Genomic DNA, 18,445 nt, shown 5'->3' with positions numbered 1-18,445 from the left:
TTCTAGTTCACCTATTCTCTCCTCTGCCTCTTCAATCCGAGCTGTGGTTGTCTCCATTTTACTTTGCAGCTCATTGATAGCATTTTTTAGCTCCTCCTGGCTGTTCCTTAGTCCCTTGATCTCTGTAGCAAGAGATTCTCTGCTGTCCTTTATACTGTTTTCAAGTCCAGTGATTAATTTTATGACTATTATTCTAAATTCACTTTCTGTTATATTGTTTAAATCCTTTTTGATCAGTTCGTTACCTGTTGTTATTTCCTGGACTTTTTTCTGAGGGGAATTCTTCCATTTCGTCATTTTGGATAGTCTCTGGAGTGGTGCCGACCTGCATGGCATTTCTCCTGTGTTGTCTTGAACAACTTGCATTGGTGGGCGGGGCCGCAGTCAGACCTGATGTCTGCCCCCAGCCCACCGCTGGGGCCACACTCAGAGTGGTGTGTGTGTTCTCTTCCCCTCTCCTAGGGGCGGGATTCACTGTGGGGTGGCTTGGCTCGTCTGGTCTACTTGCACACTGCCAGGCTTGTGGTGCTGGGGATCTGGCGTATTAGCTGGGGTGGATCGCAAGGTGCACAGGGGCGGGAGGGGCAGGCTCAGCTCACTTTTCCTTCAGGAGCGGCCCTGTGGCACCGGGAGAGAGTCAGACCCACCAGAGGGATGGATCCTCAGAAGCTCAGCGTTGGGTGTTTGTCAGGTGCAAGCAAGTTCCCTGGCAGGAACTGGTTCCCTTTGGGATTTTGGCTGGGGGATGGGCGAGGGAGATGGTGCTGGCAAATGCCTTTGTTCCCCGCCAAGCTGAGCTCTGTCGTCTGGGGCTCAACAACTCTCCCTCCCATTGTCCTCCAGCTCTCCCGTTCTCCGAGCAGAGCTGTTAGCTTGTAACCTTCCAGATGTCAAGTCCCGCTTGCCCTCCGAACACACTCCGTCCGGTCTCTCCACTTTTGCAAGCCAGACTCGGGGCTCTGCTTGGCCGGTGGGCCGCCCCTCCGCCCCGACTCCCTCCCGCCAGTCTGTGGAGCGCGTACTGCCTCTCCGCAGTTCCTACCCTCTTCCATGGGCCTCTCGTCTGCTCTTGGCTCTGGAGACTCCGTTCTGCTAGTCTTCTGGTGGTTTTCTGGGTTATTTAGGCAGGTGTAGGTGGAATCTAAGTGATCAGCAGGACGCGCGGTGAGCCCAGCGTCCTCCTACGCCACCATCTTCCCAGGGTCCTTCAGTAGTGTACTCGGGAATTAAATTATCTGCAATGATTTCCTTATCTTCTTTATCTTCTGGCACAAGGGAGCTATTGACTGTATGAGGGGAGTTGGAAGGGGCATTGGTCCCTATAAAAGTTACACAAACTAATGCACCATACTATAAACTAGCCATCAGAACGTAATACAGAATTCAGAAGGAAAATCTTTTATGTCCATTTCCCAATCATGTTAAATTTCATAGAGTTTGAATTTCAACAATGGCTGGAACAACAGATTATACAAGCATTGTCTGATATATATAATTTAACGCGTGCTTATATAATGTCTAAAACTGGTCCATTCAGAACTTTGCTTCAGTTTAAGGAAAGCTCTTCTGTCTCTTAATGACCTCTCCATCCCAATGATTGTTTGGCTATATTGTTTATTTCCTCCACGGGTGATTTTTCAAATCACAGTCATACTCAAGGCTTCTATATCTTACCTCCATTTACATATCATTAAATTCACTTCTTATAGTTTTACTAGTTGAAGAAAACATATTTGGCATGGAGTTCACCTTCTCACTCATCTGCAATTTTATTTATATTTCTGTCTTAGAAAACAGGGATAGGAAAAAAAGAGAACTGGATCAAATATTTTGTGAATCATGTCAAATCTCTGTGAGTTCAGCAATGAATGTCTTTACTCATAGGCTAGTGCCCATCTCCAAATAATCACTGGCTTTACTCTATCAATACAAAGCCAGCCTTGCTCAATAGAAAGAACACTTGCATTTCAGGGGAAAGGAAAGTTGGGTTTAGTTTAAGGTATTACAATTATAATATGCACAGCTTTGAGTTGTCACTTAACCTTTCTGAACCTTGTAATTTTATAAAACAGGAACACTAATATGAACATATTCCATACAGATCACCTTTAGAATCAAATGAGATCAATTCTGTGCAAGTGTTTGTAATTTTACAGGGGTAAATTCCTATACCATTAGTTTTGCATAGCTGTCATTTTAGATCTCAAGGGAAACATCCCTAGAGGGATATTTCTCAGTATAGGAATAAGTAAGCATCAGTATTCCATTAGAAAGAAAAGGTCTAACCAAGTGCAGCCCATCATTTTGTCCATCAATGAAATGATGACTTTAACAGCTATGGTGATATCATGCATTGTACACATTCTTATTATAGGTCCATTATTAACCACGGGAAGTACTATAATTCAAAATGATGCAGAGTGAACTATTCAGAAGAACAAATGGTTTTATAAACCTTTCTATTCTTTTCTTTATTTCTCAATCAGAAAACTGATATTTTTCAATAGAGAAAAGTCCTGACTGACTCCATGTTTATCTGACAGTTGTTAATCTACCAAAGAAAGCTAAATCTCTCTTTTCCCAGGTAATTTAATTAAAATTCTGTCTTACCTTATCAGTCAAGAGTTTTATGATCCTTTGATAATAATTTTTAAAAATATTTTTTACACTTATTTATTTTTGAGAGACAGAGAGAGACAGAGCACAAGTAGGGGGAGGGCAGAGGGAGAGGGAGACACAGAATCCGCAGCAGGTTTCAGGCTCTGAGCTGTCAGCACAGAGCCCGATGTGGGGCTCGAACTCACAAACCGTGAGATCATGACCTGAGACCAAGTTGGAAACTTAATCGACCGAGCCACCCAGGCACCCCCGAGAGTAATTTAAAAAAAAAAAAATATGTATGTATGTATTTTTGTATTTAAAGTAAGCTCTGTGCCCAACATGGAGCTTGAGCTCATGACCTCAAGATCAAGAATCACATGCTCTACTGATTGAGCCAGCCAGGCACCCCAATGCTTTGATAGTAATTTAGTTTTTATTTTCTGGTATGTAAAATTTAAATGGCCTAATTTCTTCGAAAATGCAATCTTGATCGCTTCTTGGCCTTTTGGCTAAGATCAAGTGTAAAACTGCAATCTTGAAAATAAATTGTATGAGTACTGGGGCGCCTGGGTGGCGCAGTCGGTTAAGCGTCCGACTTCAGCCAGGTCACGATCTCGCGGTCCATGAGTTTGAGCCCCGCGTCAGGCTCTGGGCTGATGGCTCGGAGACTGGAGCCTGTTTCCGATTCTGTGTGTCCCTCTCTCTCTGCCCCTCCCCCATTCATGCTCTGTCTCTCTCTGTCCCAAAAATAAATAAACGTTAAAAAAAAATTATAAGAAAATAAATTGTATGAGTTCTGAAAAATAAAAAGTAGGGACTTAAAATCCTGTGTTGAAATAGTAGTAAGTCTGAAAGAACAGAAGTTGTAAGAAAGTTGGTATCAGAATACTCTTCTAAAGCTGCTCATGATGGGATATGAGTTGACAGATAAGCTTGAAAGGTAATATAATCTGTCTCTATGGGGTTCCATTGGGTATCACACAGCCTCAAAAAATCTCAAGTTCCATTGAGTTGACTAATCTAGTTTTGCTCTATGTTACCACAGTTCTCTAGAGTGGAAGTAGGTGGGGTTGAATGTAGAGTGCTGAAGTAGAAGGCCTTGCACATAATAAACGTGCATTAAATTCCACTTGCAGGATGCAACCCTAACAGTTTTATGCTTTTCTAGGCACAACTGTGTTCTTATGTAAAAATGGACAGGAAGCTTATGTGATGGGCTTCACTTTAAGAAATTTTAACAAAAAAGCTAGATTTAAAAAGACTATATTAAGTGTTGGCAATGAAGTAAAACACATGACACTTTCATATACTGCTGGTGAGAGTGTGAATTGCTACAACCACTTTCAAAATTCTTTGCCAGTATCTAATCAAGTTTAACATTAATAGATTCTATAACCAAACACTCCACTTCTAGAGATATACCTAAGAGAAATGTTTACATGTGTGCATGGAAATATATGCATAAGAATACTCATATTAGGAGCACCTTGGTGGCTCAGTCAGTTGAGCATCTGACTCAGTTTTGGCTCAGGTCATGATCTCTCGGTGTGTGAGTTCGAGCCCCACATTGGGCTCTGTGCTGACAGTGCAGAGCATGCTTGGGATTCTCACTCTTCATCTCTCTCCCCTTCTCTCCCTCTCTCTCTGCCCCTCCCTTGCTTACACATGCATGTTCTCTCTCTGTCAAAATAAATAAACTTAAAAAAAGAATATTCATATTAATATTATTATTAATGGCACCAAACTATTGACCCAAATCTGCTTTAGCAGAAGAATGGATACATAAATTATGATATATTCATCTGATGACATATAATGTACAATAATGTATAGTGATCCATGATAATGATGTATAATGTAGCTACATGCTATAAAAAATTATGAATGAGTCCATTTATATTTCATAAGCAGGCAGAGATGCTTATCTATAATGATTAAAGTCAGAAAGTGATTGCTTTTTGAGAAGAGGGAAGAGTTAGTGTTAGGGATGAAAAGGGAGATTTTGGGGTGCTGGTAATGTTTTCTCTTTTGCTCTATGTGGCAATCACATAAGCATGTTAACTTTGTAATAATTCATTCAATGGTACAATTATATTTGGCCACATTTCTATATGTATACTATACTTCGAGATAAGTGTTAAAATAAAAAATGATGTTGTCAAGAATCAACCAAAGCATCAATCAAATGTGGGAGTAAAGATCTTTTGCAAAAATCACACAGCATTTAAAAATTTTTTTTTAATGTTTATTCTTAGAGAGAGAGAGAGAGACAGAGAGAGAGAGACAGAGAGAGATGGAGCATGAGTGGGGGAGGAGCAGAGAGAGAGGGAGATACAGAATCTGAAGCAGGCTCCAGGCTCTGAGCTGTCAGCACAGAGCCCGACGCAGGGCTCAAACTCACGAGCTTCCTAGATCATGACCTGAGCTGAAGTAGGATGCTTAACCGACCCCAGGTGCCCCCAAAATCACACAGCATTTTTAAAACTTTACTGAGATGTAATAGACATGTAACATTGTGTAAGTTTAAGGTGTACAATGTGATGATTTGATACACGTATATATTGCAAAATGATTACCAAAGTAGGGTTCGTTAACACCTCTATCACCTCACGTAATTACTATTTTTGTGTGTGCATTTGGTGAAAACATTTAAGATCTGTTCTCTTAGTAACTTTAAAGTATATGATACAGGATTGTTAACTATAGTCACCATGCTGCATATTAAATCACCACAACTTATTTACCTTATAACTGGAAGTTTATACCCTTGATTAACATCTTCCTATTTCTCCCGCTCCTGACTCTTGGCAACCATGATTCTACTCTATATTTCTGAGAGTAGATACATGTAAAAAAAGAACATATAAATGAGATCATATAGTATTTGTCTTTCTCTGTCTGACTTCTTTTACTAAGCATAATGCTCTTAAGGTTTATCCATGTTGTCACAAATGACACAATGTCCTTCTTTCTCATGGATGTATAATATAATATATACGTATAATATATAGCGAATATATATATGCTAAGGAATATTATACATGTATATATATATACACATATATAAATATATATATGCACACATATATACACACACACATACCACATCTTCTTTGTTCATTCATCCGAGGAGGAAGACTTAGATTGTTTCTATGTCTTGGCTATAATGAAAAATGCTGCAATGAGTGTGGGAGTATAAATATCACTTTGAAATACTTATTTCATTTCCATTGGATATATTTCCAAAAATAAGCTTGCTGTATTATATGGTAGTTCTAGTTTTAATTTTTGAGGAACTTCTGTACTGTTTTTCATAGTGACTGTACCGATTTGCTTTCTTACCAACAACAAACACAGCATTTTTAAGGAAACTACTTGTGTTTATATCCTGGAGAAATGAAGGTGTAAACCATGAATCATGCACATTTAGGATCCAGGAAGAAAGAATGGTGTGAGGGAATAATAAAGGGAAGTTCAACCTGACAATCATGCTTAGAGAATAAGAGTCTTTTGCAGAGAAAGAGACCAGAAGACTCCAGGAGGGTATTTAAGAGATTTGATATTATCCTAGAGAAATGGAAAAACTTAAGAATTCAATAAGGGTAAATAATGCAAGAAAACATTAAAGACCAGTAGAAAGATCAGGATAAAAGGCCACGTAAAAAAGAAAATATAACTAGAGAACATTGCTTGGCCCTGCCACAAATGGTACTTACATGGTCATAATAATATAAGCCCTGTTTATTATTGTCCAGATCTTGAGACTTAAATTTGGTTGCAGAACAGAAATGTGAAAATAAAATTCTGAAGACAAAGGCTTGGAGGCAGAAGTGTGTATGAGGAGTGGAAAGACGGGTGGGAACTTGGGCACTGTGTCTTAAAAAGTATTGTGACAAAAGGTTCCGGCTATTGGCCAATTGGTCGGGGCTGAAATGTTGGAGTGCATTATTTCAAGCCAGAAAATGGAACCAATTAAAAAAAAACCCCAAAAATATATTAGGAGGGGAATGGGAAAATGGTCTGAGTTAAGTCTTTATCATTTCATAGTGTCAAACAATAATGTTGCACAATAATTAACCAAGAAATAGTAAAGTGAGCAAATCATTGAGTGATGCAAAGCCCTCATGGAAAACCGAAAAAAAAAAAAAAAGCAATTCGGAGTTAAAAGTGGTTATTTCTGGAAGTAGGACTTAGGAGTGGAGGTGGGTATAAGATAGGGGACTACTTATTTTCCCTACAAGCCCTAATGTACTATTTGATTTTTAAAATGAAGTGTAAGTATTCTGAAAAATGTAATTAAGTAAATTTTAATGGTTCCTCCAGTGTCAATGTTTTTGTTTATAAAATTTTGTTTATAATTTGTCAAGATTACATCTATGTAAAAATCTATTTTCTATTGTTGGCATAATTAATTACCATAAATATAGTGGTTTAAAACAGCACAACTCTAGGGGCACCTGGGAGGCTCAGTTAGTTGAGCCTTGATTTTGGCTCAGGTCATGATCTTATGGTTCATGGGATTGAGCCCCACCTCGGACTCTTCACTGACAGTGCAGCACCTGCTTGAGATTCACGCTCTCCCTCTCTCTCTGACCCTCCCCTGCTCACGGTCTCTCTCTCTCTCTCTCAAAATGAATAAATAAATAAACTTAAAAAAAACACAAACAAATCCCACACCCACAACTTTATTATCGTAGAGGCCTGTGCTTTAGAAGTCTGACATGGTCTCAGTGGGCTTATATCAAGGTGGTAGCAGGGCTATGTTCCTGTCTGAAGGCTCTAAAAGAGAACCCATTTCTTTGACTTTTCCAGCTTTTTGAGGGTTCCCACATTTCTTGGCTCATGGTACCCTCAATTCATCTTCAGAGTCCTCAATATCAAATCTTTCTGACTCTTTTTCCATCATCAGCTCTGTCTCTCTCTTTCTTTCTTTCTCTGTTTGTCTGTCTCTGATTGACCAGGGAAAATTCTTTGATTTTAAGGACTCATGTAATTGGGTCCATTTGGATAATCCAGGATAATTCTTTTTATCCCAACATTCATTACTTTAATCAATTTGTAAAATCCTTTTTTTTTTTTTTTTTTTTTTTTTGCCATTTAGGGTAACATATTCATAGATTCTGGGAATTAGAGCATGGACATCTTTCACACCATTATTCTTTCCCATGAAACAATTTAAAACTCAACTGTACCAAAAGTTATCCACAACTCCACCATACTAGTATATCTGGGGGGAAGAAATGAAAGCTCGTAATTATAAAATTAAGATGATGAAAATAAAGCCAACCTCATGCTAAAACTCTTCCTGTTCTTCCCTCAGAAGATAGAGGTCTGTATATGTTTCTCAAGAGGTTTTGCTTTGTTCCTATTGGAGATATTTTAGCAGATCAGGATGAACACATGTATTTGGTGTGAGAAGGCATAAAGTGGTCAGATCTGATGGAGTGAGATTTAAGAGTAGAAATAGAGTTTGAGAAGAGGTTTCTGCCTATGGGATTTATGTGTCCTCACCTGCCTGTAACACTCCAGATGCCGTGGGTTGCTTTGGATACTGTGCACACTCTACACTTAGAGAGTGCCCTGGAAAAGGAACCTGATAGGATCTCTGAGGTTGAACCACTGTGAGTATCCTTGAACCCACCCAGAGTTGAATGTCCAATTAATCCTAGGACTGGCCCTGAGAAGTAGCTACAGGCCACAGAGAATGATCAGCAAAAATGTTATGTCCTTGGGCTGAGAATGCAGACCCTCTCCCAGTTCTCTGCTTTGTGCTCTTAGGATTCTTGTTAAAGCATAGAAACTCCAAATGAATTGGTGGAGGGCTCAGAAGATGTCTCTCCTGATAGAAACCACTGTTTCAGGGTAGGGAAATGGATTTTGGATGTAATTTTGCATTACTGCTCCAGAACATACTAGATCTGTAGCACTGAGTAATTTTTTTTTCATCTATAACTCTCAGACTTCTCTGTAAAATGAGAATTGCAAATGGTTTCTCCAAGGCTGTTGTGATGTTTAATGGGATAGCATATAAGATTCCTTTTCTTATTGCTTTGTTCATGACATGTCTAAATGGTATTTGACCAATTTTGGCTGAGTTATAACTCACATTATCTAACACAATGAATACATATGTCCCTATGTGTATGAAGAAAACTAATATATTTTTTAAATCTATTATATCTCAGGAGTTTTGTGAGATGTGGATGGAATACGAAATGAATAAGATTCGTTATCTTTTCTCAAGTTACTTAAACTTTAGTTGAAGATACAGGATGTAAACAAGTAAAATAGTACAATATCTAAATATCAATATGAGACACACTATACAAAAGTAACTTATAATCTTTGGAGGCATACGTGCTGTAGACTGTCACCACTATTATCAGTAGGACTAAGAATAATGACTCATAGGGAAAAGGAAGAAGGCCCCAAAGTGGACTTTTCAGGGATATTGAAGACAATTCTGTTTAAATAATTTGAATTACTAAATCTTCTAAATAATTATTTAAGCCAAGGAAACAACTTTTATTTTAAACCATTGATTCTTACACAATAAAAGCTTAATTAGTCAAACTGTTTAAGCAATGATGTTCTAATTGGATTATCTGGCCCACTGAGGGTTAAGTAATCATTTAGACTTCAGCGCTTGCTGAAATTCCTTTTAAAATGGTCACTTTCATTTTCCTGCCTTAAACAATAGAACGTTGTTTTAAAAAAGTAATGGATTCTGATGGCAGGATGTTATAGGACATCATGGAATTGCAAAAAGGTTGACTATTGAGATGGACAATCAATGATCCTAAAATACTCTAAGAACACTTTTTGGCAGCTGTTAACTTCATACACAAGATTTTTTGTCTTGTTTTTGTTTTTTGCTTCATTGTCTTGGGGATATCTTTGTGATTAGACTTTTTCTGAAAGCAGAGTCAGCAAAATATTCCAGTACACAGAAAGCCACAGTTACCTGGATTCCAGTAAATCAGGATATTTCTCCATCTGTTAGGTGAGATACTGATGGAAAAGGGTTCTGCTATATTTGGCACCAAACTGCCAGCTTGGATTTAGAGATGAAAGTTTAAAAAATGCAATATAGCAGCCCCAGCTCTCAGTGCCAACTGCACGGATCAATATCATTTGTACACCACAGTGAGAGCATTTGTTAAGAAATCTCCCTGCCTCTGAGTCCCAGGGAGAGAATAAAGCTTCATACTTTGGGTTTACATGGCAGTTTTCTCTATGGATAGTGGCAAGCCCTTGTGAAGTCTAAGTGCAACTTTGGGGTGTGAGGCTTGCTCCTAACCCCTCTCTGAATTTATAGATATTGACTGATTGACTTTGGAGCTAAGGAGCTTTTTTGAGAAATCATTTCCTTGGGGCCAACACCTGTTAATGCAGACCTACGCAGGCAGGACTGATTGACTGAAGGGCACCTGAAGAAAGCCAAGTTGCTATGGTATACTGGGGGGTCAGTGGGAGAGAATCAAACCTGAGTGATAGATAATACCCACGGGGCCTGAGGGTTGGAGGAAGAGTGGTACTGGGGAAAGTATGGTGCCTGTAACTCAGGTATTTATACCCTTTGATGGCGAAGGTTGTATATGTTGAATATATAGAAACAAAAATTAATGTATAAGTGCTCCCAACCTTATCCTCCTTATGACTCTCTAAGTGTGATAATGATTGTTTAACTTCTTTCTGCTTTTATTAGATTTACTCTTGAGATGTGTGATTTAGAATCTTGAGAATAGATAGAAATTCTCTAGTTGGCTAGAACTTAAGGGGGAAATGATACATGGCAAGGTGAAGGTTGTGTTTAAGATGGGCAGCTTTAAAGGAGAACTAGAGAAAGAACTGGAAGATATGGGGCATGGAAAAGCAATGTTAAGGGCAGAAAGGGGTCCAGTTTTTGTGTGACTGAAAGCTTATACAACTATTGGGATCCTCTTTGAGAGAAAGAGTGTGAAATTATGTAAAAAAAAGAATTAGGTATGAAAGTGAATGTTTATTTAGAAAGAGAAAATAAATCAAATGAATTGCAAATGTTAATGAGCTTTCAAATATCACAAACACCATTAAATATCTAATAATTTTATTAAATATTGTACACAGTAATGTGAATATGTAAAAGCCTTAACCTCCAATATGACAGTATTTGGAGATGGACCCTTTGGGAGGTAATTCCAGTTATATTAGGTCATTAGGGTGGGATCTGAGAAGAAGAGACACCAGAGAGCTCATTGTCAATCTGTCTTTAGCATGTGAACAAAGAATAGGTCACATGAGCACACAGTGAGATAGCAACCACCTACAAGCTAAGAGGAAAAGGACTCTGAATGGAGGCTGGCTTGCCAGACCCTTAATCTTAAGCTTCCCAGACTCCAGCACTGTAAGAAATAAATGTCTGTTGTTTAAGTCACTTAGTCTATAGTATTTTGCTATGGCGGCATAAGCAGACTAAGACGTGTTTATAGTAGCATTTTTCTCTCTACATATATTTTTGACTGCATACATTGAACATTTCTTCATGTGAAAATATACGATTTTTGTAAAATTTTCAGCCTTACCATGGTTGATTAAAAAGTGTATTTATTCTCAATAGTTTTGATGCATAGTATACATGACTTACCTCATAGATACACTCATTGTTTTATAGGTTTGTGCCCTAAAGGAATTCTGATAAATTCTATTTTCTGTTTACCACCAAAAAGGCAAAAAAAAAAAAAAAAGTATGGTATTTTTATAATAATAAGTGCCACATTGTTAAATATTTTCCAGAACAGAAAGATTACTCTGTTTCTTATGCTTACAATTTTACATTTTTGGTGATTGGAAGAATTTTCTACAAACTAGGTTCAGGGTCTCCCATTTCAAACCTGGTTTCTCCTCCACTATCTACACAATTCTGGTCCTGTGTTTATGACAGTGGGTGAGTACTCCTGAAAGCCATTCCCAGTGGGGAAAGCTAGAGATAACTGTAAGCCACATAAGCGTGTTCCACTCAAACTACAAGTGTCTGATATGCAACTCTTCCTTAGATACCCAAAGTTGCCCCCAAATTCCAAAGATTCTCCTAGTTACTCCATTGCTACCTGACATGACAGCAGGCATGGCAAAAGGGAAGTCAGACTGTGAAGAGACAATCTTAAAGTCTTTTCACTTAAATATATTACTTTTCCAAATTTTACAGGAACATATGGGATCACACTTCTAGAGTCTTTCCTTCCCTAGTTGATCTTTTGCTTAGTTGTCTTGTCTACCATTGAAAGTGTGTTTTGAACTCTTCAGCTATGTCCATTGAATTGTCTGTTTGTATCTTCAATTTCTCTGTGTATTTTGGTTTTTGCTTTGTGTATTTTGGGTCTCATTGTTAGGTGCATATATGGTGTTGTATTTTCCTGGTAGATTAATCTTTCATCATTATCATTATAAAATATTCCTCTTTATCTTTAATAATATTTTATTATTATTACACTATTAGTGTAGCCACTCCAGTTTAGATCTTTTCCAAGGGAAGTGGTAATTGTCAGTTTGATATTGCCTAAGGTGCAATATCATTTTTTTAACATTTATCTATTTTTGAGAGGGAGAGCGAGAGGGACAGAATGTGAGTGGGGAGGGACAGAGGGAGAAAGAGAGACACAGAATCTGAAGCAGGCTGTAGGCTCTGAGCTGTCAGCACAGAGTCCAACGTGGGGCTCAAACCCACGAATCACGAGATCATGACCTGAACCAAAGTCAGACGCTTAACCAACTGAGCCACCCAGGCGTCCCTCGTTTTTATTTCTATGTCAAAAATTCATCATATGTGAGGAAGCAGAAAACACCATTAATATTAGAAAAATAAATATTGTATCATTAGGAATAACCTTCATTTTTTATTCTTATTTGAGTTTTGGTCAGTGGAGATATGCTATTTGGATAACTGTGTGATGCAATAATTGTTTGGATGAAATGTATGAAAAAAATAAAGTTCTACTTTGGAGGGGTGCCTGGGTGGCTCAGTCGGTTGAGCGTCCGACTTTGGCTCAGGTCATGATCTCGCAGTTTGTGAGTTCGAGCCCCGCGTCCGGCTCTGTGATGACAGCTCAGAGCCTGCAGCCTGCTTCAGATTCTGTGTCTCCCTCTCTCTCTGCACCTTCCCCGCTTATGCTCTGTTTCTCTCTGTCTCTCAAAAATGAATAAACATTAATAAAAATTTAAAGTTGTACTTTGGAATTCTTCTTTCTAGTTTAGGGTGAGGGAGGAGGCAATGTGGGTTAGTATTTTTCTTTATCTGGAGTTCAACTCCACTGACATAACCAGAGCTTGTTTGTATGAGAACAACTTCTGTAAAGTTTCATCATCATCTAGACAAACTAGACAAGCAAGTCCCAAGCTAGACATCTTGGACTTATCCACAGTTCTTCTTGTTTTCCCATATTTCACATCAGGACAGATGTGTCTTTAGCTAAGAAGTCTTGCCTCATTTATCACTGTTTCTGAGATTCTCCTTACCTTTCTACAGAAGTCAGTAGCCTCTATACTCCCTCTGTATCCTCAAAACAGTTTTTGTACTCATATTATAGCAATTCTTTCATTGTACTGTGATTCCCTTCTTTGTATCTGACTTCCCAATGACAATAGATGGTGAATTCTAAGAGTAAGGACTATTTGTTAATCTTTGTGTCTTCCACACCTGGTATATGGTATGTGGTACATGCGTAATATATGTGTAGACCTCTTGAAAACTTGAATATGAGCATCCGATGTATTTAACCAGCTAGTACTAGAGAGTTTATGTAGGGACTAAAAAGTAAAAAGTAGAAGTATTTGTCCCAGATGTTTATGATTATGAATGTCACCTTAAAACTTAGGGGGAAATGGATGAGCGTAATATATGAAATAATTATGTATTTAATATTTAATTATTGAGATACTCTATATTCATTAAGACAGTAATTGGCATATGTTCCCTTTGGCTTTTATATACTGCTAGATGAAATTATAGATATTAACGTATACCTAGGTTTTATTTGAAATGACTGTACACCAAATACAGTTGGCTCAGTCGGTTAAGCATCAGACTTTGTCTCAGGTTATGATCTCACTGGTTCGTGAGTTCGAGCCCCACATGGGGCCCTGGGCTGACAGCTCAGAACCTGGAACCTGCTTCTGATTCTGTGTCTCCCTGTCTCTCTCTCTCTCTCTCTCTCTCTCTCTCTCTGCCCCTCCCCAGCTTGTGCTCTGTCTCTCTCTGTCTCAAAAATAAACACTAAAAAATAAATAAATAAATAAAGCAGTGCTTCATTAAAAAAAAAAAAAACACATTCACATGAACAACATCATGAGAGCCCATTAATAACTGCAGGTTTTTAACAAACTATTTGTTTGAAATTGGCTTATATTTAATCTAGTAGAAGAAAAAATCCCTCCAAGCTAGGATCTTCTCTATCTCCAGAATTGTTATGTTTGTCAGGTTTCCAGGATTGTTGATTTGATAGGTCAAAATTATTAATTTTTAAAACTTAAAAAAGGTTTTAGATTTAATTCCAGTTACTTAACATACAGTGTTATGTTAGTTTCAGGTGTATAATATAGTGATTGAACAATTCCATATAGTACCCTGTGCTCATCACGATAAGTATACTCCTTAATCCTCATCTGTTGATGTTTTTAAAAGATGAATTTTTTCTACCAAACTGCTGAGAGTATTCTCAAGCCTGAGACACACATAGAACCTTAAAATCTTGAATTTGAATGGGATATTCTAAATCAACATAGCCTAACTTTTATATTTTACAGATGAAGAAATTGAAATCCTAGGAATGGAAATGGTTTTTCAAAGGGCAAGGACCTACATTTCTTAAGTTCTAGCCAGTGCTCTTTTACCCTTATAATTCAGCTTCTTACAAAGCATTTAATAAATGGATTCAACACAATACCTACCAAATCCCAGCTGTCTGTTTTGCAGACACTGCTGTGTTCTCTGATCCTAAAATTCTTACGGAAATGCAAAGGATCCACAATAGCCAAAACAGTCTTGAAGAAGAACAAAGAGGACTCACACTTCCCAATCTCAAAACTTACTATAGAGCTACAGTAATTAACTGACAGTGTTATACTGGCATAAGGATAGACACAAATAGCAATGGAATAGAACTGAGAGTTCAGAAATTAATTCTTATATTTATGCTCAATTGATTTTCAAGAGTGTCAACATGGTTCAGTGGGGGAAATAATAGTCCTTCTAACAATTAGTACTGGGACAACTGCATATCTACATAGAAAAGAATCAGTTTGAACCTCTACCTCACACGACATACAGAAGTTAGGTCAAAATGGATCATAGACCTAAATGTAAGAGCTAAAACTATGAAGCTCTTCGAAGAAAACATGAAATTAATGTTACTAACTTTGGGTTAGACAGTGGTTTTTCAAATATGCCACAAAGAGAAACAACAAAAAAACCCAGATAAAATGAAGATCATTAAAATGGAAAACTTTGTGCTTCAAAGATCACCATCAGAAAAGTGGAAAAATAATCACACAAAATAGAAGAAAATATTTGTAAGCCATATATCTGATGTGGACTTATATCAAGAATAGACAAAAAAATATTACAACTCAGCAATTAAAAGACAACACAATTAAAAAATGGGCAGAGGATTTGAATAAACATTTCTCCGAAGAATTTATCTGAGTGGCTAATAAGCACATGAAAAGATGCTCAACATCATTAGTCATCAGGGAAATACAAATACAAAACCATATGCCCCAGAAATTCCACTCATAAGTAAATACTCAAAAGTGAAAATCTATGTCTACACAAAAACTTGTACCAAAATGTTCATTGTAGCATTATTCAGAGTAGCTAACATGTATAAACGACCCAAATGTTCATCAACGGATAAATGGATGAACAAGATATAATAATCCATACAATGGGATGTTATTTCATAATGAAAAGGAATGAAGCTTGCTACATGCTACAACCAGATCAACCTTGAGAACTCTATGCTAAGTTAAAGAAATCAGTCATAAAAAACTACATCTTGTGTAATTCTACTTATACCAAAAGTCCTGAGTAGGAAAATCCATAAAGATAAAAACTAGATTATTAGTTGCCACTGATGCGGGGTGGGAGGCAGAAAGCAAAGTGACTGCTGGTGAAAACAAGGTTTATTTTTGGTGTGATACAAATGTCCTAAAATTAGATAGTGGTGATGGTTGCATTATCTGTAAATATGCTTAAAACCAGTGCATATTACACTTAAAATGGTAAATTTTATGGTGTGTGAATTATAGCTTGATAAAGCTGTTATAAATGCAACTTCTGTGAAGCAAGGACTATTAGTAACTCCATTTTATGAATTAGAAAGTTGCCTTGGTGAATTTTGGCACTTGCCTAAAAGTTGCATTGAAAATGACTTTAGAGCCTGGGATTTGGGTCCAGGTAATCTGAATCCAGGTCCTTCTGCTTTATGGGCACTCATGGGCTACATTATTGCTATAATGGAATCATGGTTCTTTGTGTTGCTAGGATATGTATAGTGAGTGATGTAGTATACTCAAGAACTCAGAATCAGCTGATGTATCCTACATGGCGTGAGTGAGTTGATCTCTCATGCATTTGTATAGACAAGTCAGTTTAGCAAGAAACACATCTAAGTTCACATGAATAATGCCCATTTAGGTGATTTAATCTTTTTCCCTCAAGCTGGCATTATGTGGATAGACACAGCCTAAAAAGTATTCAGTTACACATTTAAATACATACATGATTAAATATACCAACTTGAGTCCCTAAAGTAGATTTTTTTGTGCTTTATAGCCAAAGAATGGATTTTGCCGATCCATGAATGATTTGATATCATTTGCTCATGACCGAATAGAATTGGCCATTTGTCTAAATTTGCACTCCTCATAGATTTGCTAGTTGGAGATATTTCTTTATATCCCTTCTGTTATTTTTTCTATTTCTTATACTCTTTCCAAAAGAATCACTTCATACATCCTTATTGCCTTCTGGTATTTCAAATACGACCTTGCCCATTAGCTGGGTATGTGGTACTCTCAGCTCTCCAGCATACAGACAGAGGCTAGGAAGGAAGCAAAAACAAACAAACAAACAAACAAAACAGTCTTTCAGTGTTTGTGCATTGACATCCTTGCAAAAGACTAAAAGCCCTTTCTAGAGTCTTACTCTTATACAATAACTTTGGTTATCCAGTTTCTCTAGTTCACGTAAAATCAGAACCAGTGAGCTAGAAATTTTAGGGAGACTGAAAGAGGGACACACCTTGATGCAGAAGGATGGGACAGCTGAGAAAATATAAATTCTGGCAGAGATCCTAAATCCTGCCTCTGATGCCCTAGTTGCTAAGTGTGTGTATAACCTAAGTCGAATACAAGGCCACCTCGCGGGACTTGCTTGGTGACTATAAAACAAGTTCATTCAGCAGCAGCAGCAGTGTCCATCTGGAGAGCATATAGGATTGAGGAGCTGTGGCCTTAACAGAGAGGATTCCCTGGGGACGAATATCACTGCCTGTGTGTTTCCCTACCCAGTGGAGGACGAAAGGGAGAGGCTTCTCCTTTACCTTCAACTAAATGAGAGAGGCTTCAGAACTTGCTCTTGGTCACTCGAGTAGAGACTTTAATATCTGTGGTGATGGAGATGTCCCTCTGCCATTACGGTGGTCACTAGCCACATCTGTGTACCAAGGACTTGAAATACAGCTAGTGAAACTTAAGAGATGTATTTTTAATTCTATTTGATTTCTGTTTATCTATATTTAATTTAAATAGCCACATATGGCTATGAGATAGTTTATGGCACAGCACAGTTCTAGTGTATTCCTTATGAATATAGTAGTTAATGCTTATTGCTAATTTGCTGTGTACCAAATACTGCATTGAGTATTCTATTACCATTGTGATCCTACCAAGAGCCACTTGATATATCTTGATTTTATCCATGAGAAAACCAAGGCACGCAGAGGTTAAGTAAGGGACCGATTTAGGGTAGAACTAGAGGATTTGATTCTAGAACTTTTGCTTTTAACTGCTGCCCTATGTTTTGTAGACATGCCCCTTTAATCTTTCCTGCACCATGTTCATAGCTTTTATTAATGAGAAACAGTAGCAGGGATCCTCTCTGGAGACTTCATTTACAGCTTTTGTACTCTATCTTCTTTCAGTTATACAAACTTCTAATCTTTCTCAACTACTGTTGTATATATACATGTGTATATTTTTATACGGCACCTCTGAGGCAGAATAATTCCATTTGTCTTATTTTGTAATCATCTTCGTTGAATAGTAAGTGGATTCTTTGAAGATGAAAAGATTTTTATCCTTGAAATATATGTTTGGGAGGTCCCTAAGTGCCCTCGTATGTTTGATATTCAGAAACCTTAGAACGTATTATCACCTCTACCTCAGAAAAACCTCATTTGGTCCATAATGAGAGTGAGGCTTGGGGGCTTTTTGACAAGGTTTTCTATGCAGAACGTGCTTTCCTTTTTGAAACGTGAGCAAGCCATGGAGTTCCATTTGTACTTTTTATTTTCCAAATGGGATAATTATATAAGATGAAAGATTTGTGCCTTAATATTTTTATTCCAGGTGCATGGGGAGGCTTTATGGATTCTAGCAGAATATCCAGTGACTGCAAAAAGAGGATTCACAGGCAGTCTGGAGCATAATGTTATAGGATGGTAGCCATTACCTAGCAAAAATGAATTTGCACCATGTGCAAAGCTCTGTATGCATAGTATCTTCTTAATACTCTCTACTTAAATATCATTAATCCATTCACAGGTGAGGAAACGGAGCTGTAAAAACAATGAAGTCATTTATCTAG

The sequence above is a fragment of the Herpailurus yagouaroundi genome, unplaced genomic scaffold (assembly GCF_014898765.1).
Source record: "Herpailurus yagouaroundi ecotype Mexico unplaced genomic scaffold, PumYag 187, whole genome shotgun sequence".
Taxonomy (NCBI): Eukaryota; Metazoa; Chordata; class Mammalia; order Carnivora; family Felidae; genus Herpailurus; species Herpailurus yagouaroundi.
The sequence above is the reverse complement of the archived record's forward strand: the minus strand, read 5'-3'. Positions refer to the sequence as shown.